The 25,443-nt window shown below is 46.5% G+C and overlaps 1 protein-coding gene across 3 annotated transcripts in view; it reads right to left on the bottom strand.

Annotated features, from left to right (window-relative positions):
• Nucleotides 1-24,613, bottom strand: part of THSD4 (thrombospondin type 1 domain containing 4) — a 740,188-nt gene extending 715,575 nt beyond the window's left edge. For 2 of the 3 annotated variants that reach the window (XR_007519877.1, XM_049905584.1), the window contains exon 1: nucleotides 24,399-24,613. The gene's annotated coding sequence lies outside the window, so the exon portion shown is untranslated. Of the gene's footprint in view, nucleotides 1-14,372; nucleotides 14,671-24,398 lie in introns of those variants that run through there. The other variant, XM_049905586.1, reaches the window with a different exon arrangement.
• Nucleotides 24,614-25,443: the final 830 nt, after the last annotated feature.

Genomic DNA, 25,443 nt, shown 5'->3' with positions numbered 1-25,443 from the left:
ACAACATTTCATTCTGTTATACGTAAGGTCACCAGGAGCCTAAGGTGACTGAACTACAACTAACAACAACAACCCCCTACCTAATGAAGAATTTTACAATGCTAACCACTCAATAAATAAACGGATGAATGAATGAATGAATATTATCACAAGGGGCTGAGTGTACCTCACGTATCTGCTAGAAGGTGAATGGTTTGAGGACAACATGGGTTTGAGGACCTGACTGCTTATCGTGCCAAGAACATCACCTAGAGCAAAATGAACCAAGACAAGCAATTTAATAACCTATTATTTTCAGATAATAATAATAAGGCTGAGAATGCTATCAAACATCTACTGAGTGGCTACTATTTTTCAGACGGTATTCTAAGTACTTACCTATATTAACTTATTTCCCCTTCACAAAAACCCCTTGAACAAAGGTACCACTGGGAAACTGAGGTACTGAGAAGTCAAATCATTCAAATAGTAGATGGGAGACTCAGGATTTGAATGCAGGCAACCAGAGCTTATGCACTTAACCACTGTTTGACAATGCCTTCTACCTGCATACAAAAAGGGTTGGCTTAGATAATAAAAACAGGCTGACTGTGCCTGTTGCTGGTCCAGGTCTTTGTCCAGGTGTCATCTCAAATATCACTTTAGAGATGATGGAACTTTCTAGGGCTCAACATATATGCTGCATTGATTCCTCAAGTCACAACACAGCCGAGTGTCCACGTCTTCTCAGGGTTAGCACCAGTCACCCTGAAGTCCTTAGCCATTTGTAGGTGGAACAATCAAGTCACCAGCTAATGACCATTCAGTGCCTATTATGTTAGACTTTGTGCAAGACACTAAAGATGACAAGGCAGGATTCTTGTCCTTGAGAACTTTATTGAGGCAGATCAACACACACCCTCAAAAAATCAAAAACAAACCCATAATGACAATTACGATTATCTTAGACTGAAAGCCCGATGGGTGGTAGACACAAAAATAACCCCAACATTCCAAGGAAGTAAATATCACAGTGGACTTTTATTGTTAACACACATTATTCTTGCAATTATGCTAGTCACTGAGCTAAGAGCCTTAATCTTAGTAGATACTAGTATGATCTCCACGTTGCAGAGGAGAAAACGGAGGGGCAGTGGATTTGTCCATGGCCCACAGCTAATAAGTGGCAAAGCTGGTCTTCAAACCTAGGCATTCTGACTACAGAGTCCACGCTCTGAACTCATTCCTGACTGCCTCCTGGAGTGTTTCAGGATGCTTCCCACCAGGTGGGCTTTTAGAGAATTGGAGGAACTAGAGCTGGCACCCCAGGAACAGAAAACCAACACCTGGATGAAGGATCAGGTTTGGGGAAAGATGATTAAATAGACAGGAAAGCTTCTTAGCAGAGTCTTCAAAAACATCCAAGAGACTCTTGCTTTGGGGATAAACAAACCCTCTCGTGGAGAAAGAACATGGTATGAATGACAGAAGGCAGAGGACCAAGCATCCGACAATGCCCACGGAGCCAAATGGGGAGGCAAGAAGGAGCCATCTTGGAAGTGGCAACCAAGGAAGAAAGTACTGGAGAAGACTGTCCAACACTGTCCTGATATGCTAGCCAGGCCCAGGAGAAGACTGTGCAGAGTATCTCCCATTCACACTCCCCACAACTGAGAAGGCAGGGTGGATCCTGGAGAAAGAGCTTTGGCTGCAGAAAGGAGAAGGCAGCTGCCAAGAAGAGCAGCCAGACAGCAAGAGGCACAAAAAAGGGATGCTCTTATTTTTCAAAGGACCATCCCTGCTTAAAATGAAAAGATCACCCAAAGTGAGGGGGAGTGGTAAAGAGGAATACCCTTTAAGTAGTCATCATGAACAATATGGTGGGCAAATTCGCCAGCTAACAACGGGAGGCACAGGACAGAATCTAGAAGCTAACAATAGAAGAGAAAGCAATTGGCCCAGACATTATCTGCTTACGTTTGCCTCATGCTGGATGAGGAGATTCTCAAAGGCTTTATGGTTGTTAACTGCCCTAGAGTTGGCCCCTCCACGCACAACAGAAACACTGCCAGGCTCTGAACCAGCCTCATGGTCAGTTGTGGACAGGACCATTGTAATCCGTAGGGTTTTCACTGGCTGATTTTTGGAAATAGATCACTAGGCCTTTCTTCCTTGTGCTCCTTAGGCTAGTAGCTCTGCTGAAACCTGTCCAGCATCATGGCAACACCCAAGCCTCCACTGACAGACAGGTGGTGGCTGCATATGAGATGTATCAATCAGGAATCAAATCTGGGTCTCCCACACGGAAGGCAAGAATTCTACAACTGAACCACCAACACCTCCATTCCTCAACGGCAGGGGATATGTTTTACTCATCTTTACAAATGTCCTGTCACAAGACATACTGCCTGGCACAAAGGGAGCATGCAATAAAATTTGATGCATTAACGGATGAACAAATGAATGGATGAAGAAAGGAATGAATAGCATGTGTTTCTAATAGAAAGCAAGGCCTATGTCTGGTTTCTCTATATGCTATTCCTGTTGACAGTAAATGCTGACAGATGGCCGGAGGAGTAGAATGAAGGTGCCAACCCAGAATGAAGGTTAGCCCTGCCTTCATGAAGAGTCCAACCCTCCCAAGACCTCTGGTGGCAGTCATCAATCGCCACAGCCCTTTCAGGAAATCCTGCCCAAGGTCCCAGGGTATTCAGGGAAGCTGACCCTGGAGCCCCAGGCCTGGTCACGCTTCCAGCCTCTTCCTGCTATGCTGATGACAGCCAAAGAAATGTCCCCCACACGCCCTCGGCTACCGTCTTTTCCCTTTTTTCCTGTCACATTCATATTCGGGCACAGAACTCAGTTCTTCTCATTGAACCCCATATTTCAGATCGGCTGGCTTGCCCAAAGCAATGTGAAAACCCACAGAAGCTGAAAATCCTGAAAAGACATGGAGAAGACCTATTGTAGCTTTCAAGAAAACCTAGTACTGCTGGGTTGATTACCCATTTAGAAAAGCACCTAGCTTCTCCATCCTTGGAAACCCTGGCAGCATAGTGGTTAAGAGCTATGGCTGCTAAACAAAAGATCAGCAGTTCAAATCCACCAGGCGCTCCTTGGAAAGTCCATGGGGGGTAATTCTACTCTGTCCTATAGGGTCGCTATGAGTCGGAGTCAACTTGACGGCAACGGGTTTTGGTTGGCTCTCCATCCTTGCCTAGAGAAAGAAATCAGGTAATCAGTACAGGTTAGTTAAGGATTTCAATACAGATTACATTTTTGTGATCATTAACATGGACGTGGCTTATATTTGTTTTCAGTCCTAAAAACTGTTTCCCAGTTAACTGAGGAAAACATTCAAGGGCAGAAATGTCAGGCAGACAAGATATTTAAAAGGAACAAGCCATGTGTTCTTGCTTCTGTACAAAGTTGCTTTTTCAATTTTGGAAGACATGATACCACAGACTAGAGAGGGAAAATGCATTTGGAGCGAGAGTGCTTTCTCTTCCCCAGATATTATTTACTTGGTCATTTGATTTACAGCTCTCGATCAACCTGGTTAATTTTTTTTTTTTTTTTACTTCTCCGTGAATCTCACTGTAGAATATCCTACACATCTCCAATCTGGCAATTGTCACATGCATCATTATGATGCATTATCATTGTGAAGGACCTCTCCTTCAAAGCCTTACTTTTTATATTTCTAGTACTTTTTGGTAGTATCTAGAACAAGGAACCCTGTTGGCACAATGGCTAAGAGTTCGGCTGCACCAAGACTGGAACCATTCCCGAAGCCAACTCTTCAGACAGGGATTGGACTGAACTATGAGGCAGAAAATGATACTGGTGAGGAGGGAGCTTCTTGGCTCAAGTAGACACATGAGGCTGTGTGGGCAGCTCCTGTTTGGAGGCAAGATGAGAAGGCAGAGGGGGACAGGAGCTGGTTGATTAGACACAGGGAATACAGGGTGGAGAGGAGAAGGGCGCTGTCTCATTAGGGGGAGAACAGCTAGGAGTACGCAGCAAGGTGTGTACAAGTTTTTGTATGAGAGACTGGTTTGATTTGTAAACTTTCACTTAAAGCACAATAAAAAAAATAAAAAAGAGTTCGGCTGCTAACTGAAAGTTCAGTGGTTCAAACCCACCATCAGCTCCGCAGGAGAAAAAAAAACTGGTGATCTGCTCCCATAAAGATTACAGCCTAGAAAACCCTATGGGGCAGTTCTACTCTGTCACAGAGGGTCACTATGTGTTGGAGTCAACTCGACAGCACACAACAACAACAACACAGTGCCTAGAACAGCACCCGGCCCACAGGATGATGACGGAAAGAACTTTACATTCAATAGCAATAAGGGCCATCTTTATTTGGAAGGCCTTCTCTTCAAAGCACGATCATGCTGCCCTTCAAGGCACTGTTACCCAGCCTGGAATCTGAACGGCAACTTTACTCTTCTGTGATGCTGTTAGCTGCCATCAAGTCAGCTCCTGCCTCATAGAGACCCCAGGCACACAGAACCAGTGCCGCCCAGACCTGAACCGTTGTGATCCATAGGATTTTCAAGGGCCGGTTTTTGGAAGTAGATCGCCAGGCCTTTCTTCCTAGTCTGTGTTGGTCTAGAAGCTCCACTGAAACCTGTTCAGCATCATAGCAACACGCAAACCACCACTGACAGATGGGTGGTAACTGTGCATGAGGTGTGTTGGCTGGGAATTGAACCCAAGTCTCTTGCATGGAAGGCAAGAATTCTACCACTAAACCACCATCGCCCTCACTACTTTTCTGTAGTAACTGCAAATTGTTTCTGAAATCAACACCATTGATCACATTCTCTACCCTACTCCTAAAGCCTCCAACATACAAACAGCTGTGATGGGATGCAGGCATCCCTACCTTGAAATCAAAGACACCTAGAGACAGATTTTAGCCTTCCTCCCCACTCAGACTCAGCCTCTCCCCAGCATCCTCTGCCAAGAGCAGTTTATAATCCCTGGGTTGTATTTACTGAAGGAAAAAAGATCAGGCTACCACAGCTGAGCTCTGCATGGGAACTGCAGCTTTCTGATGTGCTGCCCAGACCTTCTCCAGGGTGATGCTCCATCTCATTCCAAATATATTCTCCATTCAACTCGGCCAAAGGCAGGTGGCCATGGGACAAAAGGCAGTTTTGGCTCAGGCTGAGGCACCCTCACGGTCCACCTTCCCTTCCTTCTGATTCAAGCCACTACAAATGGCCCCTTGCTGCCCTGGCGAGCACCTCTGTACCTCTGTCTATTTGCATGCACACACAGGAGTGTCGAGGAAGAGCACACCACTGTTGTTGTTAGTTGCCATCAAGGCAGTCCCCAACTCATGGTGCCTCCCGCGCACAATGAATGGGACACAATGCTGCTCGGTCCTTTGCCATCCCCATGATTGGTTGTAGACTAGACTGCTGTGATCATAGAGTTTTCACTGACTGATCTTTTAAGTAGATCATCAGGCCTTTCTTCCTAGTCTAGACCTAGCCTAGGTCTTTCTTCCTTAGTCTAGAAGCTCTGCTGACATGTGTTCAGCATCATACCAACACACAAACCTCTAATGATAGATGGGTGGTGGCTGTGATAGACGGGTGGGTGCATTGGCCAGGAATTAAGGGCAGGTCTCCCACATGGAGAGCAAGAATCCTAACGTTGAACCACCAATGTTCCCCACTAACCCTAGAAAAGACTCATAGACAGCAAGTACCACATTCATTCACAAAATAGTCCAGGTGAAACTTCAGGACTGGGTAGAACATAAACCATGGGATAATGTTTTAGAAAAAAATCTATCTACAAAAGTACACCTTTATCAAGTTTGGGAGCTACAGAAAAATATAAAGAGGAAAAGTGTAATTACTCATAATGTCACGATCCAACTTAATCACTATTAAACTTTTTGGTGTTCTTTCTGGTCTTTTCAATGCATAATGCTTATAGCTATTATTTGCCTATTTTACATATAATATTTTTATTTTATAAAAGTGGAATCATGTATACAGTTTTGTACCCTATTTTTCACTCTAAGTCATAGCATTTCATTAATAATATTCAAAAACATTTTTAATCACTGTATACAAGTTCATCCTATGGATATCCAACTGTTGTTGTTCTTAGGTGCCGTCGATTTGGTTCCAACTCACAGCAACCCTATGTACAACAGAAGGCAACTCCGTCTGGTCCTGCGCCATCCCCATAATTGTTGCCGTCACTGTATCAGTCCATCTCATTGAGGGTCTTCCTCTTTTTTGCTGACCCTCACCTTTGCCAAGCATGATGTCCTTCCCCAGGGACTGGTCCCACCCGAAAATACATCCAAAGTACGTGAGACGAAGTCTCACCATTCTTGCTTCTAAGGAGCATTCTGGCTGCACTTCTTCCAAGACAGACTTATTCATTCTTCTGGCAGTACATGGTATATTCTATATTCTTGCCAACCTGGTAATTCAAGTGCATCAATTCTTTTTCAGTCTGTCTTTTTCATTGCCCAGCTTTCACATGTACCTTATTGTTGGATTCTGTGATAAACACCTTTCTTCAAAAGTCTTCATCTGATTCTTTGCTTAGTTCATTAGACAGAGTCCTAAAAATGGAGACACTAAGCCAAAAGTTATGACTACTTAAGGTCATTCATATACATGGATTGTTTTCAAAAAAAGTGTATCAAGCTAAAATCCTACAAGTAATGGATGAAATACACATACTTCCCAATGTTGAACATTATCATTATTATAATATTTGCTAATTTGATAGGTGATTAGTAGGGCCAGCTAACTGCTACAACAAACCACGCCAAAATCTCAAAGGCTTAACACAATTTTGCTCAATTCACTGTCTGATATGAGTTGGCAGAAGCACTCTGCTCCACATAGTCACACAGGCATCCAGGGACCCTGTCTCCTTCCACCTAGTGGCTCCACCATTGGCTTGGAGTCTTTGGCTGGATTCTTTCCTTCCAGCAGGCAAACAAGGGAAAAGAAACAGCATGAAGAACTGAGCTAGTTACGGCACAGGGGTGACGTAAATCAATTCCACTCATATTCCATTATGCAGCTCAGTTATATGGTCATACCTAACTGCAAAGGAATCTGGGAAATGTGTTCTAGCTATATGACCAGGAGGAAAAGGGAAACATTCTGGTGAACTAGTCAGTGATTGTCAAAATAGACCAAAAAATAAGTCCTTTTAATATGCACTCCTTTTATTATTAATAAAATTGGAACAGTTTTTCATTTTTATTAGCCATGTATGCTCTCTTTTCTGTGAATTATTTACAATCTCTTCCCATTTTCTCTGGCGCTCCTAATGTTTTGAACCGATCTTTCTTTTTTTTTTTTTGAACTGATTTTTAAGAGCTCTTTCTATATTAATGATGTTAACCTTCCTTTTGTCAAATTTGGAAATTTTTTTCTACTTTATTTTTGTCTTAATTTTGCTTATAATTTTTATGTACATAAGCTTTTCCTTTGATGTCTTTAAATTGAATTTTTCTGATGTGACATCTCATCACAGAATCACAAAACATACACACACAAAAAAACTGGGAGATTCTAATCCAACTCCCTGATTTCGTTGATTCATAACCATGATTCACAGATGAATAAACTGATACTCAAAGAAATAAGGTAACTGGTATACAGGCAAAACTAAGAATAGGGATTTAAAAAATTAACATTTATTAAGTATATAATATGTGACAGGCTGTGCTAAATACTTTAAAGTCATTATTTTAATTAATTCTCAAGACGACTCTATGATAGAGGTATCATTAATATCCCCATTTTACAGAGAAGAAAACTGAGGCTGAGAGTACTGAAGAAATACGCCCAGGTTCAAACAGCAGCTAGTAATAGCAGCAGCATAATTTGAACCCAAGCCCACCTGAATTTTGGAGCCATGGGTTTTCTTAAAAAAAAAAAAACAGTGCCACCAGGCCAGGGGCAAGGACTAGAAGGCAGGAGGGGGCAGGGAAGCTGGTAATAGGGAACCCAAGGTTGAGAAGGGAGAGTGTTGACATGTCATGGGGTTGGTAACAATTGTCACAAAATAATATGTGTACTAACTCTTTAATGAGAACTAGTTTGCTCTGTAAACCTTCATCTAAAGTAAAATAGAAAAAAAAAAAGTGCTACCAAATTGACTCCAATTCATGGTGACCCCCTGTGTGTCAGGGTAGAACTGTGCTTCATAAGGTTTTCAATGGCCGATTTTTCAGAAGTAGATCCCCCAGGCCTTTCTTCTGAGGCACCTCTGGTGGACTCCAACCTCCAATCTTTCAGTTAGTAGCCAAGCACGTGAACCGTCTGCACCACCCAGGGACTTCACGGATTTTCTTAGAACGCCTCTCAGGTCTCCTGCCATACCGCATCAAACATACATTTCCAGGAGAATTGCTACGTTCACGTTTACGTGGTGCACTGCACGCAGGCTGCAGCCTGGGCTCTAGCCGGGGAAGAGGCTGTGCGTGAAGCCGTGCTCTGCCCCGTCCTGCCCCGAAATAGCTTTGGCCTTGGGTTCAGGATATTCTCTCAGTGCCCCCATGCACGTGCCCCTGCAGACCTCATTCTGGCTCGGTGTGCCTCGGCCACCATAAATCAGCCAGCCACACGTTCTGCCCTTGGTGCTTCTGAACATCAGGGGGAAGGATTTGCCTTTTCCTGCTTTGCTCTCGGGGCTGCTGCACTGACGTTTGAGTTATGTCAGTACTTTTTTACATGATAGAAATCTACCCAGTGATTTGTTGCAATCGCTGCTGTGCAATGTATGTTGAAATGTTGCGTGTAGCCTTACAAAAGAAAGCAGAAACCCAGCAAATTAGTCTTACTTCCTTGACATAATCCTGTGATGAGCCAGTATTAAAAAAAAAGGTACTGTAAAATCGGGTGCAGTGATTAAAAGATTATGACAGTGCAAAACAGACTATTATCATGTGAATTAGGAAATATTTTCAAGGAAACCAAAAGAGGCAAGACATTGAAGTCAAGGTCAACTAGAGGCCAAAGAGGACCAAAAAAGGCAACTGGGTTCAGCAAGAATAAAGTCACCACCATACCCTCCTTCTTGAATTCCATCACCCACGGCTGTGATGCCACCCTAGTCTGCTCTTTCTCTATCTCTTCTATCTGCTTTGTTGGCTCTCTCTGTGACCCAAGCCAGGACTAGGAAAAATGCCAGCTCTAATACAGCTCCCACTAACACACTGCATTCTCCAGATAAGCACCGACATTCTGACTTCTCTGATTATTATCTCATGCTGAGGTCTCAAAAACCCATCATCTCAAAACCTACCCGCTCATTCAGGCTTCTTTCCTGTATTTTCAATTGCCCTACTCCCACCCCCAACTCAGGAGGCAATGGTGATTCACTGGTAGAATTCTCACCTTCCATGCAAGAGACCCAACTTCGATCCCTGGTCCATGCCCCTCACATGTAGCTACCGCCCATGTATCATTGAAGGGTTGCGTGTTGCTATGATACCAAACAGGTTTCAGTGTAGCTTCCAGACCAAGACAGACAAGGAAGAAAGGCCTGGTGATCTACTTCTAAAAATCTGCAACGAAAGCCCTATGGATCACATAGGTCTGACCTGCAACAAGCCTGCAGGCAGCATTTCACACAGTTTTGCGTGGGGTTGCCACGAGTTGGGGCCAGCTGGACGGCAGCCAACAACAACAACCATGGGTATCTGAAAAGGCTGCGAATTTGTTTTATTGGTTGGGTTCAGAGTTCCGCACATTTTATTTAACTTGGACGTTCATGGCTCCTAATTCAGGGTCTCAAACACAGAAGATTCCAGTGTCTGACATAAAGACATTCTGAAGGTGCTTAATAAGGTCCCTAGGTGGCACAAACAGTTTGTGCGAGACTGCTAACCTAAAGGTTGTCAGTTCAAACCCACCCAGTGGTACTGTGGAAGAAAAGGCCTGGCGGTCTGCTTCCATTAAGATTACAGCCAAGAAACCCCTATGGAGCAGTTCTACTCAGTAACACCTGGTATCGCCATGAGTGGGAATCAACTCGATGGCAACTAAGAACAACAACGTGACCAAAATAGCAAACGATCATTGAAAACGTTAGCCTACCTGAAACCCAACTACATTTGTGTTATTTCATTCCCAGTCAGGCAGGAAGTCCTTTCCAGGGCCAGGAGGTCTGGTGGTGAGGTTTTCCTTCAGCTTCTTCAGCAACTTTGGATGGTAAAGCAAGACACCTGAGTTCTTAGACCAACTCTGCCACTAACTTGCCCCTGGGTAAACTGGCTCCTGTGAAAACACAGGATCAAAGCAGATGTTTTCAAGGTCCGTTCTGCTTCTTAGAGTCTGTTGTCTGGCTTTCCAGCCTGAGGGTCACAGGCAGCTCAGGAAAGAGGGTATTCCCACTGAGAGTGAGCACTACCTCATCCTAATGTCAGAGCTTTCTGTAACCTGGCTCCTCTCTCTCCCATCTCACTCCTGTCCTGCCAACTCTTCAACACACCTCTTCTTCTCCAGTCATTCCTGCCTCCCTGCCCTATTCCTGAAAAGCACTACACTCCCTTCCACCTGACCCCCTTTACCTATACCCTCATCTCCTCCAAGGATCCGCAATCTACCCATCTTCTAGAGTGCAACCAGAAAGAACCCCACACGCTCTGGACTGGAGTACTTCCCGCATATGCTATACTCAGAATGGACTCGATAGCACGTAGCAACAACATACTCCCATACACCACTTTCCGTGGCGTCCAATCACTACGCACATAAGTTCCCTGTGTTCACACCTCATCAAAGCCCAGCACATAAACACACGATGTACAGGGTTGAAGAACAGGTCTACAGCAATGAACAATTACTACCACTTTGGACAGTCCTGCCCACAAGTCAAATGACTCATGACTTCTGTAACCAGACATTTAAATGTATGTTTCTCATAAAGTACATCCCAAATACTTCAATGCTGCTATTTGAAGTACAGCATTAGTACAATGTCTATTTGTCCTTGTTATTAAAGGAGTCCTGGTGGCATAAACAGTTAAGCGCTTGCCTGCTAACTGAAAGGCTGGCGGTTCGAACACACCCAGTGGTTCTGCGGGACAAAGACCTGGCAATCTGCTTCCATAAAAATTACAGAAAACGACTCAAAGGTACCTAACAACAAACTAAATGGCTGGCTTACTTAGGATCATAGAAAGTTCAACTTAAATGAGCCTTCCAAAATGATCTGGCCTATCGCCATTCATTCAGGAATGAAGAACTGGTAACCCAGAGACAGGAATGGATGCTAGCGTCGAACAGCAAATTAGTGGCGAAGTCAGGACCAGACACCAGCATCCTTGGCTCCAAGCCCACTTGCCTACGAACCAAAGAGTGCCAAATGCATTGAAAGAATGCCAGCCCCCACCCAACACAACAATGAAAAACTCATTGGCCAGAAGAAGCGCTTGCCTCCCTCACGTCCTGCCGGACCCCAGGTCAGAAAGCACACATGGTTGTGGGCCATCACCCCCTAAACAACACAAACATACGTCTACTCAAGACAGGCCTTCCGTCCAACACACACACAGCAAGAGCACATTTGTGAGCCAAGAACCACAGCGTCACAGTCACCTTCGGGGCTGGTGGTCTTCAATCTGGAGAGGGTCCTGGCTTTCTTACCGTTGGAATCCCTGCAAACCAAGATACACTCAGGAGCTGTGGAACTCAGAGCAGGCCAGGCATCCCCCTCCTGGCTGGAGCGCTGGGTCTGCACCCAGCTGGAGGCGTCTTCCTTGGACCCAGGGCCTCTCATCTGGCCCCCACCCCCGGCTAGCGGTCTCAGCACAGTGCTGCTTATTCTCCGGCAATCGAAAGCTGGTGGCCCAGGAGAGGAAACTGCTTTCTAACAGCCCTTGTTTTTGTTTCCATTTTAAAAGGTTAGTGACTTTATTGCATGTGGAAAGAACCAAAGAAACAATTTCAAAGAAGCTCAGCGTGTTTTGGAGCTGACCAAATACACAGAACTTTTGAGTGGGGAGGAAAGGAAAAGGAAGAGAGGAACAAAGTTTGATTCAAGCATCCACCATGAGCCAGACACAAGCCCCGGGTCTCCTCCCATGCCCTCCTAGGGCTTTGACAGTAAAAACTCCAGCTAGAAGCAAGTTCTAAATGCCTTACTAACCTTAGGCCATCAGATTGCGGGGAGCCAGGCAGAGCTACTGCACCCCAGGGCAGTATACTATAGTCAACAGTTTTATAGTATACCCCCTGAATCATGAAATTGAATGATATACCTGTTATGGATTGAATTGTGTCCCCCCAAAATATGTATTGTAAATCCTAACCCCAATACCTGTGGATGAAATCCCATTCGGGAATAGGGTATTCTTCATGGCAGTATTAGTGTAGGGTGTGTTTTAAGCCAATCACTTGTGAGCTATAAAAAGAACAAATTAGGCAGAGAAGCAAGGAAGCAGAGATGGAGGGAGACAGACACCAGGCCATATGAAGATCACCAAGGAATCCAGGAACAGAGCTGAAAAGAGACAAAGATCTTCCCCCAGAGCTGACAGAGAGAGATAGCTTTCCCCTAGAGCCACTGCCCTGAATTCTGACTTCTAGCCTTCTAAACTGTGAGAAAATAAATTTCTGTTCTTCAATTAGAGCCACTCACTTGTGGTATTTGTTACAGCAGGACTAAGACACTTAGACCATAACAGTGTTAATTAATAATTAAGTAATGATGCACAAATTTTGAAATAATGCACCTTAATTTTTTTTAATTCATTAGATTAACAACTTAAAGAATGATAAATTATGTTTAAGTATTTGTCCACATTGACATCATCCAGCCTGATAAATATCCACAATCTTTTGATAAAACTTGTGAATTAAGCTATTTTTTTTTTTTCTTTATGAGCGCTAGAACTTCCATGAGTGACTCTGGTGACTATTGGGAGACTTTATCTTTCACTCTTCTTAAAATTAAAAAAAAAAAAAATTTTTTTAATGTTATTAGTCATCTAGACCAGGGGTCAGTGACTCTGATCCTTGGGCCAAGTCTAACCCACTGCCAGTTTTTGTTACATTTTTAAATAGTTCACTAAAAATCAAAAGAAGAAGAACATTTCATGAAAATTACATGAAATTCAAATTGCAGTGCCCATAAATAAAGTTTTATTGGACCACAGCCATGTCCATTCATTTATGTATTGTCTATGGCTGCTTTCCTGTTTCAAAGGCACAGAGTTGGAACAGAGGCCACATAGCTTGCAAAGCCAAAAATATTTACAATCTGGCTCTTTATGGAAAAAGTTTGCTGACCCCTCCCTGATCTAGACAGTCTATCAAATGTTAGTGCTGGTGCCAGACAAAAACACGCAAGATGATCATGATAACAACCACCACCAGCAGCTAGTTCCTGAAGGTAGGTGTGCTAGGACGCTACTGAGAAAGCCAAATAGCCATCATGAGATACAGCGCGGGCCATCTACGGGTGAGCCTGCTGCGCAATGTTACAGATAAAGCTGACAACACGAAAGGCGGCATTAAAGCAAAAATGTGCTTTCTGAGAGTTTACTGAGCACGCACAGTCTTTACATTTATTCTATGGGGAAAAAAATAGTCTGAATTGTGCACGATCTGGATTCTGTGAGGTCTTCAAGAATGCAGGCCTCCCATAAAACACAACAGGCTTCTACCTCCTGTCTCCTTCCTCCCACACATTCTTTCTTCCTGTCGGGATGCCCACCTCCTTAAGTCTTCTGAAGCACCATCAATCTGAGGCTGATGTCCCTCTTCTGGGGACATCAAGGCCCTTATTGCATAAGGTTTATCACATCGGACATCTTCTCTGCCTTTCCCTCCAAGGATATAAGTGCCCCTCCAAGGCAGGAGCCCCATCTTTTTTATCTTTAAGATGGACTGAAGTTCCAGTTCCGAGCACATAGTAACCCTTCATCTCACTGTGGGGGTGAACACACACATATGTATGCTGTCTCCTCTAAGCCCTGGGACAGGTACAAAGATTATTATTCCATTCCACCAATGGAGAAACTGTGGCTCAAAGAGGTTAAGCCACACAGGCAGAAAGTGGCAGAGCCAGGACTCAAATTCACACACTTCACAACACACGGTGCTACTACTACCTGATGCATAAGTGGGGTTTAGAAAGCACGGGATGAATGAATGAATGATGAATGCAGGGCAATAACCACACAGACCACTAAAATGTGTTAGCACAATCTCAGTGGTTGCCTCCGCTTCAAGGGACCTGTGTAAACTCAGAGAGTCCAAACCCTTGCAGTGACTCTGACATCCCTTGCTAGGAGTAAGATGTTGGATTTCTCCAATCTGAGCCTGAGGAAAGGAAAGGAGAGGCAAAAAGCCAGGACCCATTCTGTTTCTCAGTCTTCTCACCTGGGCCCTGCCTGGTGCGTTTTTCCTAGAGAATGTTCCTCTAGCAACATTAGACACTCCTGCTTCTGATGTGGTAATCACATGGCCGGGAACAGAATTTCCAAAATGGAACCTGGCAATAAGATCAGAAGGAAAGAAACAATGGCAAATTTAACAATCACTTCGGTAGGGCTACTTTTCTGGGAAAACTAGAAACAACCTAGACCCACAACAGAAGGGGAATGCTTAAGAAAACCCTGGCGGAGCAAACTGATGGAATCATCGTTATGCTTGAAAACAGGAATGCTGACTAGGTCAAGGCTGGGAACTGTTTACATGAAATCACATTAGGTGAAAAAAATATGCACATGCTTAAATTAAAATATAGATATATATTAAGGAGAACACAGAATAACATAAGCAGTCGGTATGCAATGCATACATGTGGTATCTATCTATACATAGATATAGTAAGATCTATATTTTTTGTAAAGTTACATGTATGGTAAAACTCAAAAAATAGTAGGATTGTGGGAGTATAAATGATAGTCTTTCTGGAAGGCCAATTTGACTATATGTACCAAATACCTTGTCTTGGAAAAAGTACAACCAGAATGCTCCTTGGAAGCGAGGATGGCAGTCTCACATACTTTATACATGTTATCAGGAAGGACCAGTCCCTGGAGAAGGACATCATGCTTCCTAAGGTAGAGGGTCAGCAAAAAAGGGGAAGACCCTCAATGAAATGAATTGACACAGTGGCTGCAACAATGGGCTCAAACATAGCAACAACTGTAAGGATGGCGCAGGGCCAGGAAGTGTTTCCTTCTGCTGTCTGCTGTACATAGGGTCGCTATGAGTTGGAACCAACTTGACGGCACCTGACAACTACAACAACGTTAAATACCTTTAAAGTGTCTATATCCCGTGTCCCAGAAATAGCACTATTCATGAATAAACCAAACCATCAAGTCAATTTGTTTATGTGTAATATTGAAAAGGAAAACAACCAACATACCCAAAAATAGAGGACTGTTTAAACAGACGATACTACTAAAAAATGCTCTGTTGTCATTTTAAAATCACGTTTGGAAGAATATTTAGTACAATGGAAAAATATTACAATGTATTGTCATGTGAATAAAAGTGGTGAGCATAGTCTTATATTCAGTTTGATCCCAATTTTATAAAACAACGTGTGTGTGTATATATAGATGTATGTATAGAAAACAAGAGTAGAAGGAGACACATTAAAAATAACAGTCATCTCTGGCTGGGAGAATCATTGATGATTTTTGTTTTCCCACTTTGTGTTCTTCTGCGTTTTCTACAATAAATATGCCTTACTTTTATAAGCAGAAAAAAGAATAAATATTTGATTTAGAAACTTAAAAATACATCCACAGTGCTATCATAGGATGCAATGCTTGACACTGGGGTCTACCTGGAGTTAAAGAGATGTAGTAGGCTGTGGTAGGCTAAAGATTTCTACCAAACCAGTTGCCACTGAGTCAACTGTGACTCTGAGCAACCCCATGTGTGTCAGAGCAGAACTGTGCTCCATAGGGTTTTCAGTGGCGGACTTTCCAGAAGTAGATTGCCAGACCTTTCTTCCAAGGTGCCCCTGGGTGGACTGTGTTAGCAGTGGTGCACGTTAACCACCTGTGCCACCCAGGGGTCCCTGAGGCTGTAGCAAGAATGCTACAAACCCCTTTGGTCCATTTCTCCCAGGTGGAAGTATTATTGCACCAACACCACCTCTCCAGGACTTAGCCCAATTGGCCTTGCCAATGGCCTAAGCCAAGGGCAGCTCACCAAGGCAGCCTGGACACCAAAAAGGTGTCGGGAGGAAAGAAGCCGGTCATCACCGCTATTCCCAGTCACAGGAAAACCCAGCCAGTCCTCTCACCTTCCCTGCCCCCAAACTCAGGCCAGGGTACTCACTCTACCTGAAAACATGTGCCTGCCCCTAGTTACAGTTCTTTCACATTTACCCACGGTGGGGAGGGGGGGGGAGGGAAGAGCACCCCTTCATGCTGAACTTGTTCTGAGATTATTACTCCACCTTTTCTCTCTAAGCAAAATAAAGTCATTCTTTTTATTTTAAAAGTGGGTTATGCAACCATGAAAAGGAATGAGGTACTGATACATGCTTCACCATGGATGAACCCTGAAAACAGTAAGCTGAGTGAGAGGAGCCAAACACATCCTGTGCGGTTCCGTTTATAGGAAATGTCCAGAACAGGCCAATCTACAGCGGCAGAAAGTAGATGAGCGGTTTCCAGGGTGTTAGGGGGCGGAGAATAGGGAGTGGCTCTTCTAACGGGTATGGTGTTTCTTTCCAGGTGATGAAAATGTTCTGGAATTAGATAGTGGTGACGGTTACACAACTTGGACTATACGCCTTTAAAAAGCAAATTTTATGGTGCGTGAACTAAATCTCAATTAAAAAAAAATTTTAAGTGATTTACAATAGGCTTTTCCTTAGTGAGACAGTAACTGGTCTCTTAGTTTCTCAGAGCACCTGTTTCAGAGTCAGATGACTTGAAATTCAAACATCACTTAGATACCTACTTGCTGTGTGAGCCTGGGCAAGTTCCTTAACCTCTCTGTTTCTACGGCTTCATTTTTCTAGGCCGTAGAATAGCAGTAATAATGTCTAGCTGACATGGATTGTTGTGAGGATTAAATAAGTTAATGCAGGTAAATCCCAGTATCTGACCTGGAGCTTTGTAAATGGTAGCTCCTTCCTCCACCTGGCCAGAAGATCCTTTGAACTTCAAGCAGAATGAAATCCTGGGTCTCAACCAAAACATCACTAAAGTCAAGCAGACACTAGGTACTTGTTTGTCCTGGAAAAGACACTAAGAAGAGTGAGAGGCTACACCCTGTAATGAGAGTTTAAAACTTGAAGACACAGCTCTCCCCCCGGGGTTCACCTGATAACCAGCAAGAGCCCCCACCCCCTCCTGCAAAGTATCAAAGGGGCCTCATGTCCACTTTGATCTTCCTATCGACCAACCGCTGTCCTTGTGTTGTTAGGTACCCTCGAGTCATTTTTGACTTGTAACAACCCCATGTGACAAAGTAGAACTGCTCCAGTTTTTAAGTTTTCTAGGTTATAATCTTTATGGGAACAGATCGTCAGGTCTTTTTCCCATGGAGTCACTGGGTGGGTTCAAACAGCCAACCTTCTGTTTAGCAGTCACGTGTTCAACCCTTGCACCACCAGGTCTCCTTATCAACCATTAGTGTTGCTATTATTAGTCCCCAATCAAGGATGAAGCAATGGGAGCTCAGAGAAACTAGAAAAGGGGCAGAGCTGGGGGTTGCGTACAGATCAGCCTGTCTCCAGAGCTCCTAATTTTGCTCTCCTGGCAGCTGTCTCCTCTACACTCCGCCACTTTGCTTGGGGCTGTCAGGTGACAGCAAGGCTAACAACAGGCGGGGCCGGTGCAGATCTGGCCTGTGCCCCAAAAAGGCCAGGCAGACCCTGCCCACCAGAGACTGGCTCCAAGCATGGAAGTGGGGGCAAGGGGCAGGTTAGTGTAATCAAAAGGGCAGCTGGAGGCCAGGGAGGCAGTAGCAAAGGGGGGGCGGTGAATAGGCACCCAGAATTCAAGGCATGTAAGGGTCAGGGGTCAAAGAAGTGAGATCAATCAACGAGTAAGTCATCAAGTAACTCCAAGCAAACCTGCGAGCCCTGGAGCAGAAGCTGCTTATACCCTTGGGGCTTGGACGATAGGTGAGAGCAAGTGATGGCTAACATTCCCTGAGACTGTTCTAAGCATTTTACATTCTCACGAATTTCACCCGGGGAATGTATTAGTATTACCCCCGTTGCACAGACGGAAAAACTGCAGCAGAAGAGGTTAAGTCACTTGCTCAAGGTCTCTCACTTTGGTGGAGCCAAGGCTTGAACTCGGGGAGCCTGGTCCCAGAGTTGGGCTCTCTTACCCATTGTACCACGGTGGCACCTGACCCAGGAAGGAGGCGGAGTCTCCTGCTGGGATGGTGCATAGCCAATGCCAGGCGCACTCATGTATCTTCTTTGAAATTGCAAGCATTTCCGGGGGGGAAGAGTATGTTTGGCAACCACAAATTTGTAACTTGCTGATGGATCCGAAGGTTTCCAAGAAGGAGCAGCCTCCCAGAAAGAAGTCTGTTTATCCATTTTCATAGGAAATTAATCCTCTTCTCTCTCCTTAGCCCAAGAACCCAGCTGACTATGACTCCCAGAAAAATGTGGAAGTCAAAGACTCGGTCTGTGCCCCTGCCCTCCACAGTGCTTACGTAACTGCATCCAGCCATAAATCAAAGGCCAAGCTCCGCTTTCATCAGATGCGGGCAGATGATTTCCCTGCTGGGGCTCAGGAGGCCATGGCCTAAAGGGTTAACTTCTCATTTCCTCTCATCTTTCAAGCCTTAATCCCCATCCTGCGCTGGGTGCATTCCGAACCCACCTGGAGCAGGTCACGACGAGCCCCGAGCCCATAGCTGGCCCTTCATTTCCCCTGGCGGGAGATTAGATGGGGTTCCCATTAATCACTCATTACCTCGGCCCTCGCTGCTGGCCAGCCCGCGAGCGGCCCGCCAGGCAGACAGGAGGGTGGGGCAGACCCACCCACTGCCCAGAACCACCCTCCTGGGACAAGACACCGCAGCACAAGCCTGGCTCACTGCCCTGGGGACCACACCCGAGAGCAGAGGGGCTGAGGACGAATCCGGCCGGGTGTGCCACTTAAACGATTGAAGAAGACAGTGGGCACAGAACATTCCATTTTTTTTTAAAAATTGGTAAACAGGAAAAGAGACAAACAGAAAGAGACCACTCTCCCAGGGCAACTAATCACCAGTAAAGGAAGCTGCTGCCAGACGGCTTCTCAGGTTCTTCTTTGGGGGAATCTAAAAGTTAGAGAAGGGGAGTGGAGAGAAGAGGGGGTGCAGAGTAGATAATGTCTTCTTATAATTACTGCACACCTGGCGGTCTTCATTTGCTGGGTCTGAATATAAAGACGCAAACCTCCTGGACTTGAGGGGGGCTATTTTTTTTTCCCATAATACATACACTGAGCACCAACTGCCTGCCAATCACTGCTCAGGTACAGAATGAACAAGAGAAATGGGATAAGAACTAACATTGAGCACCTACTACATACCAGACCTTTGGGTAACATTCAGATACTAGAGTAATGGCCCCACACCAGCCCTCCAGGCTTTGGTTATCCTCTTGTTATAGATGGGGAAACTGACGCTGGGAGGGGGAGGAGAGCAAAACAAAGGCTTGTGGATGCATGAGACCTGTCAACGGCCAGGCCTCACTGTGGGGAAGGAGACTCACGTCTGCATGCCTGGAGGGAAGGAGTGGCAAGGATGGCAGGTCCAGCCCTAATTTGGGCGTCCCAACCCATCTCTTACTTCTAACAACCTAACCAAACCAGTTGCCCAAGAGTTGACGCCAACTCATGGTGATTCTGACTCACAGTGACCCCACATGAGTCACAGTAGAACTGTGCTCCATAGAGTTTTCAATGGCCGATTTGTTGAAATTAGATCTCCAGGCCTTTCTTCCAAGGTGCCTCTGGGTAGACTCACACCTCCAATCTTTTGGTTAGCAGCCAAGCATGTTAACCATTTTCACCACCCAGGGACTCCCCTGGCAACTTGGGGCTCCCTGAATCAGCCTACCTGATTTTTTCTCCCTCAGTATTTGCTCTGGCCCAGAAAGGAATTCATGGTAAGCCCAGTGGGGGCTAGGTTTACACGCCTTCGGGTATGGGAATCCTTTAAGGAATGAACTAAAGACTTCTTTGACCAAAAGGGAACATTCCTCCTGGCCTGGGCCACAGCTCTCCACTACTCCTCAAGGTCAAGGTCTGTGTTATAAGGAAGGTGCTAACTGGGGGCGCTGGTGGGGCAGTGGTTAAGAGTTTGGCTGCCAACCAAAAGGTTGGCAGTTCAAATCCACCAGCCTCTCCTTGGAAACCCTATGGGGCAGTTCTACTTTGTCCTATAGGGTCACTATGAGTCAGAATCGGCTCGACGGCAAGGGGTTTGGTTTTCTGACCTGGGATAAAGTAGGTGGCTTGTTAACTCTCCATTTGTTACTGGAACCTCATTTGAAGGGCGGCCCAGGGCAGTGGCCCCCAGCTCAGCCTGCAGAAGAATCGCCTGAGGCAGCCCATGCACAATTCCAGTTCCCAGGCCCTGCCTCCACCCTGGAATCTGTATTTTTTTTACAAGATCCTAAGGGTAATTCTGATTCTGATGCCCCAAAGACAATCCTTTCAGGGAATAATGGTATAGTGGAAAAAGCACCAGACTTAGAGGTTGGGGTTCTAAGACTTAGGTTCAAAACCTAAGCTGTTGACTTCAGGCAAGTTGCTTAACCGCAGTAAGCCTTTGTTTTCTTCTTTGTAAAATGCAGATAACGATGCCTATTTCTCAGGAAGGTGGCGGATTAAATGAGAAACGACAACCAACAGGACCAAGCGTGGCACAGAGCAGGCTCACTAATCGTGACGCCCATGCGTTTAACAGGCCAGCTGGGCCATGGGCACAGAAGAAGTGAGTTTTGAAGGGTACAAAGGAGAGGAGGGGGGCATAGTCCCAGAACAGGGGGAGTCGGGGGGGGGTCCCAGCATCAGCACACAGGTCCTGCAGGGAGGAGTGATGAAAAGGGGAGGTCCTGAAAGGGGTCAAGCAAAGCAGCCTAAAGGCAGGGCTTCGCACTGAGCCTCCCCCTTTTCCAGTCTCTGAGTCTAGGTCATTGTAAGTCCCAGGCATAAACATTACTAACCCATTATTTTCCCAGAGAGGACCTTTGAGAAATACATCTGCACATATGCAAGTTGAGAAAAGAGAGGAGAGAGAAGGGACAAGTGGATGAGAGGCCACACCCAATCACCTCACGTTTTCAGATATGATGGTCCCTTTAACGTTTTTTTTTTTTTAACATGCCCAGCACCTTACTACAGGAGCTGGGGGAGGCCCAAGGAGGAGAAGCCAAGGTGGCTGCCCTGGAGAAACCTCAGCGTGGCTAGGGAGATGAGGCCTGCCCACTGCGCATGGTCAGGCTCACTCTACGGTTAGCACAGAAAGGCAAGCCAGCACCTGAGACCAGAGTTCAGAGAAGACAACGGAGGTGGGTGTGTGCTAGAAGGGCTAGGGCACCCTTTCTGCAAAATCTGGAATGGTAGAGAAGAGGGGAAACCTGCATTTCTGAGCTGGGGGGATGGGGAGGGGGAACAACCAGACCATAAAGAGACAGGCTGAGTACAGTGAAGGGTCTCAGGCAAGGAAGAGTTGGGCTGTTCTTGGATCAATGAAGTAGGGTCAATTACAGTTTTAAGAGTCCAGATGAAGAATGACCTTGACCCAGCCATGTGCTTTCCAGTACTTTCACATCTCTGGATCTGTGTTCAAGCTCTTCTCCCTGTCCACCTGCCTTCCTCCCACCTTTCTCATTTCCTTGAACTCCTCTTTGAGCTTCAGAGCCCAGCTCTGTAACTTCCCTAGCCCAGCTGTGACTTTCCTAGCCCCTTCCAAGCAGAATAAATGTCTCCTTGGTTCCTGTCTCCTTGATATTCTGCACCTCCCTCCTGTACTGTCTCGTGGTTATTTCTTATTTTTCTCCCAGATGGTTATTTACCATCTCATTTACCTACCAACTTTTTGAGGGCAGGGATGTCATCTTGTTCAATAATAACACTCCCTGGCACACAGCAGATGGTCAAAAATATCTGTGGGACAAAATTAAATAGAATGGAATACCAGGGAGTCATTGTGATTCCTTGAGAGGAATGATGTGATGAAATCAGAATTTTAGGAATATTAATCCGTCAGCATGTAAGACGATGGATTAAAATGAAGCAAGCAACCTGTGTCAGGGAGTCAAGGTGCGGGCTTATTACTGTACTTCGGACATGGTTTAAGGTGGGGGCAGAGGAGCTGGAGACAAGAAAAGAATTCCCTGAGATATCACACAAGAATGTGCAAGTGACTTTGTGATGAATGAACTATAAATACAGGGAGGAGAGATGCAAAAGTTGGGGGTACCCAAAAATTGAGTTCCCAGCAACTGGAGAAAAGTGATGACACGGAGAGAACTATGGGGAACCAAGAAGGAGAGGAGCAATACTCAGCCTCTCTCTCTAGGATTAAAAAAAAAGCCCATTGCTGTCCAGCAGATTCCAATTCACGGCGCCCCCATGTGTTACAGAGTGCAAGTGCTCCACAGGGTTTTCTTAGGTGTAATCTTGATGGAAGCAGAATCTCAGGCCTTCCATGGTGCCCATGGGTGGGTTCGAACTCCCAACCTTTAGGTTAGTACTTGAGTGCAAACCATTTGTACCACCCAGGGGCCTCACTCCAGGATAAATGATTATAATCCCAACAAGCATTTCTAGGCGAAAGAATTCCAGGTCAAACTCTCCAACCCTTCTTTTGCTCCCAAATGCTGGGCCACATTTTTCCCCCCCTAACAACCAGTTAGAAACCTGGCAGGGGAGACCGAAATGAAGATAAGACCAACCTGCTGCCCTGCCCAGTGCTGGGCATGGGGAAGACCATGTGAGCCCAACTTGCCAGCCCTCCCCACAAGAGGCCAACCCAGTTGCTCATTCAGTAGGGCTCCAGTATTCTAATCACCCACACTCATTTCCCAGGCCGGGACCTCTGGGAAATCCCTCCTCCAGCCATGCAACAGTTTATAGGAAAGTCCCAGGACTCCCATCTGCTTCCTTGCTTTAATTCAAAGCCCAGAATTTTGTTTTCTAAAGGAATTCAACTAAACTGCCAACAAAAATCTATAGGAATTGACTAGTACTGTATTTAAACCACGTTTTAAAAATGTTTGCTTCTTTGTATACTTAAATCCAGTAAGATCCTATCAAGCCCAACAATGCCATCACCTATATCAACTAAGTAGAAGACACAAGCAGGTTGTAACAGCTGTGTGACCTTTGAAAACCATTAGGCTTTTCTGTGCCTGGGTGCCTTCCGCTGTAAAATGAGGGCTGGACAAGATGACTCCTTAGACTCTTCTGGGGTCTCTATTTCTCTTATTCCAACTTCCAACAGGCGCTGAATGATTGCTTCAGCTATCCAGACTCAAGCCTTCAGAATTTCACTTAACTGCCTGCAAGAGGGGCAAAGCGCTGCGCGGTGGGGGTCGCCAGGCAGGCAGGAAGAGACGCAAGCACTCACTTTCAATAAGAGGTAGTGGTGGCTGGGGGTGTGGTGCTAGGTGAGGACTGCTTAGAAAACTCACCAGACCCACAAATTCCAGGTACTGACTAAGCTGTTATGGCCTCAGAACGCCCCCGAAATTCCCTTCCCAAGTCAGGGCTGATGCTATTTCTAAGAAAAAAATTAACTTCCAGATCGCTAAATCTCCAAGGTGAGCTAGTTCTGCAAAAGTTAACTCTGTAAGCGCGCCAAGAGGCTGCAGGTACGTGCGCTGCAGTTGGAGAAGTGTCTGGAGTTGGTAGAAATAATCCATCCACTCCGGCTCCCAGAGGCGCTGGGCTGCAGAGACTTAGCTGAGAGAGACACACGGCTTTCCAGAAAACTGCGTGGCCGAGGCCCCTGGCTGGGGATCGAAGAGCGCCGAGCGAGACTCTACCACCTATCCCTGGCCCCAGGCAGGACGGTGGCGAGGCTGGAGGGGGATGCACGGACTGGTTGTGGTCTCTCCAGTCTCCCTCAGACCCAGCCCCAGGGGACGCGGGGCCCCGCCGCGGGGACGGACGAGATCGAAAGTCCCTAGGACTTCAGAGTTGGGGGCCGGTGCTGAGTACTGAGGCCAGGCCAGAGGCAAGACCCCAGAAGGGGACGTGAAGGAGACAAGGAGGCGCAGCCGTCGGCACGGACCAGGCGCGCGCGCTGGGGCCCCAGAGCCCCGTGCCGGCGCAGCCCCGCGGCGCCCCGGACACACCCACTGCGCCCCGCCGCGCGCCCCGCGCCCGCCTGCCCGCCTGCCGTCCAGCCGGAGCCCGAGAGGCGGGCCGCGCAGGGAGCGCGGGGCGCGCGGCGGACTCTGCTCACCTGGCGGGCCGCGTCCCGGAGCGGCCGCCTCGCCTCGCGCCCGCGTGGTTCCCGGCGCCGAGCAGCCCCGAGCGCCGCCGCATGGACGGCCGCCGCCGCCCCGCGCCCGCCCTGCACGGACTCCGCTGCGTCCGGGTGCCTTGTCGGGCTACGCGGGCGGCCAGCGGCTTAGGCGCGCGGAGAGCTCTGGCTCCGAGTTTGCGATCTGGAGAGCCCGGGTTCCCGCTCGCTCCGTCCCTCCTCCCTCCCACACTCGCGGCCTCCTGCTGTCATCTGGAGCCGCTCCTGCCGCCCCCTGGCGGTCGCCTCGGGAAGAGCCGGCCCCCACCTCACTCGGCAATCCCACATGGGTCCCTTACAGTGATGAACAAGACTGATCCCTGCACAGGTGAAAAGGTATCATCTGGTGGAGGGGAAGACAGTGTAGACTGAGGCCACGAGGGCAGGAGAGTGGCGATTGTGGGAGGAGAGTGGTTCAGGCTGCCAGGACCGCCTAAGTGAGAGGAAACGGGGAGGGCTGTTAAGTTCAAGAGGTAGCCCTTGCGTTGCATTCGGCTTTAATCTTGTCCTGAGTTGAGCGGAGAACCACTGAAGGACTGAGGCACAGGAAGGACACGGGCATCCTTGTGTTCTGGAGTAATCAATCTGGCTAGAACAGGATGGGGCTGAGGCTGAAGCAGGGAATCAGTTAGCAAAGTCGTGCAGTAAACCGAGGCCGAGAAGAAGGCCGTGAGGTAACAATACTGGAGAAGGAGCCCTCCTCTAAAGGGCACAGGCACTCATCCACATTTACACACTCCATACCCTGCCTGAACGCAAGCACAAGGACCTTCCAAACTCTAACTAGACTGGGACAGCATGGGGAAGAGAGAAGCCCCATCCTCTGACAGAAGGGACAGTTCAGCTTTTGTTCTTGTCTGATTCAGGGTAATACCTTGTTGGAAGAAAAGTTTCCTGCTGCAAATAATAATAATAAAATCAAATTCCGATCTGTACATCTAGCTGCTTCTTTTTACTAGTTGGAAAATGTTTTCCAAAAAGGGCA

The sequence above is a fragment of the Elephas maximus genome, chromosome 13 (assembly GCF_024166365.1).
Source record: "Elephas maximus indicus isolate mEleMax1 chromosome 13, mEleMax1 primary haplotype, whole genome shotgun sequence".
NCBI classification, from domain to species: Eukaryota; Metazoa; Chordata; class Mammalia; order Proboscidea; family Elephantidae; genus Elephas; species Elephas maximus.
Note: the sequence above shows the minus strand (reverse complement) of the source record. Positions and strands in the feature narration are given on the sequence as shown.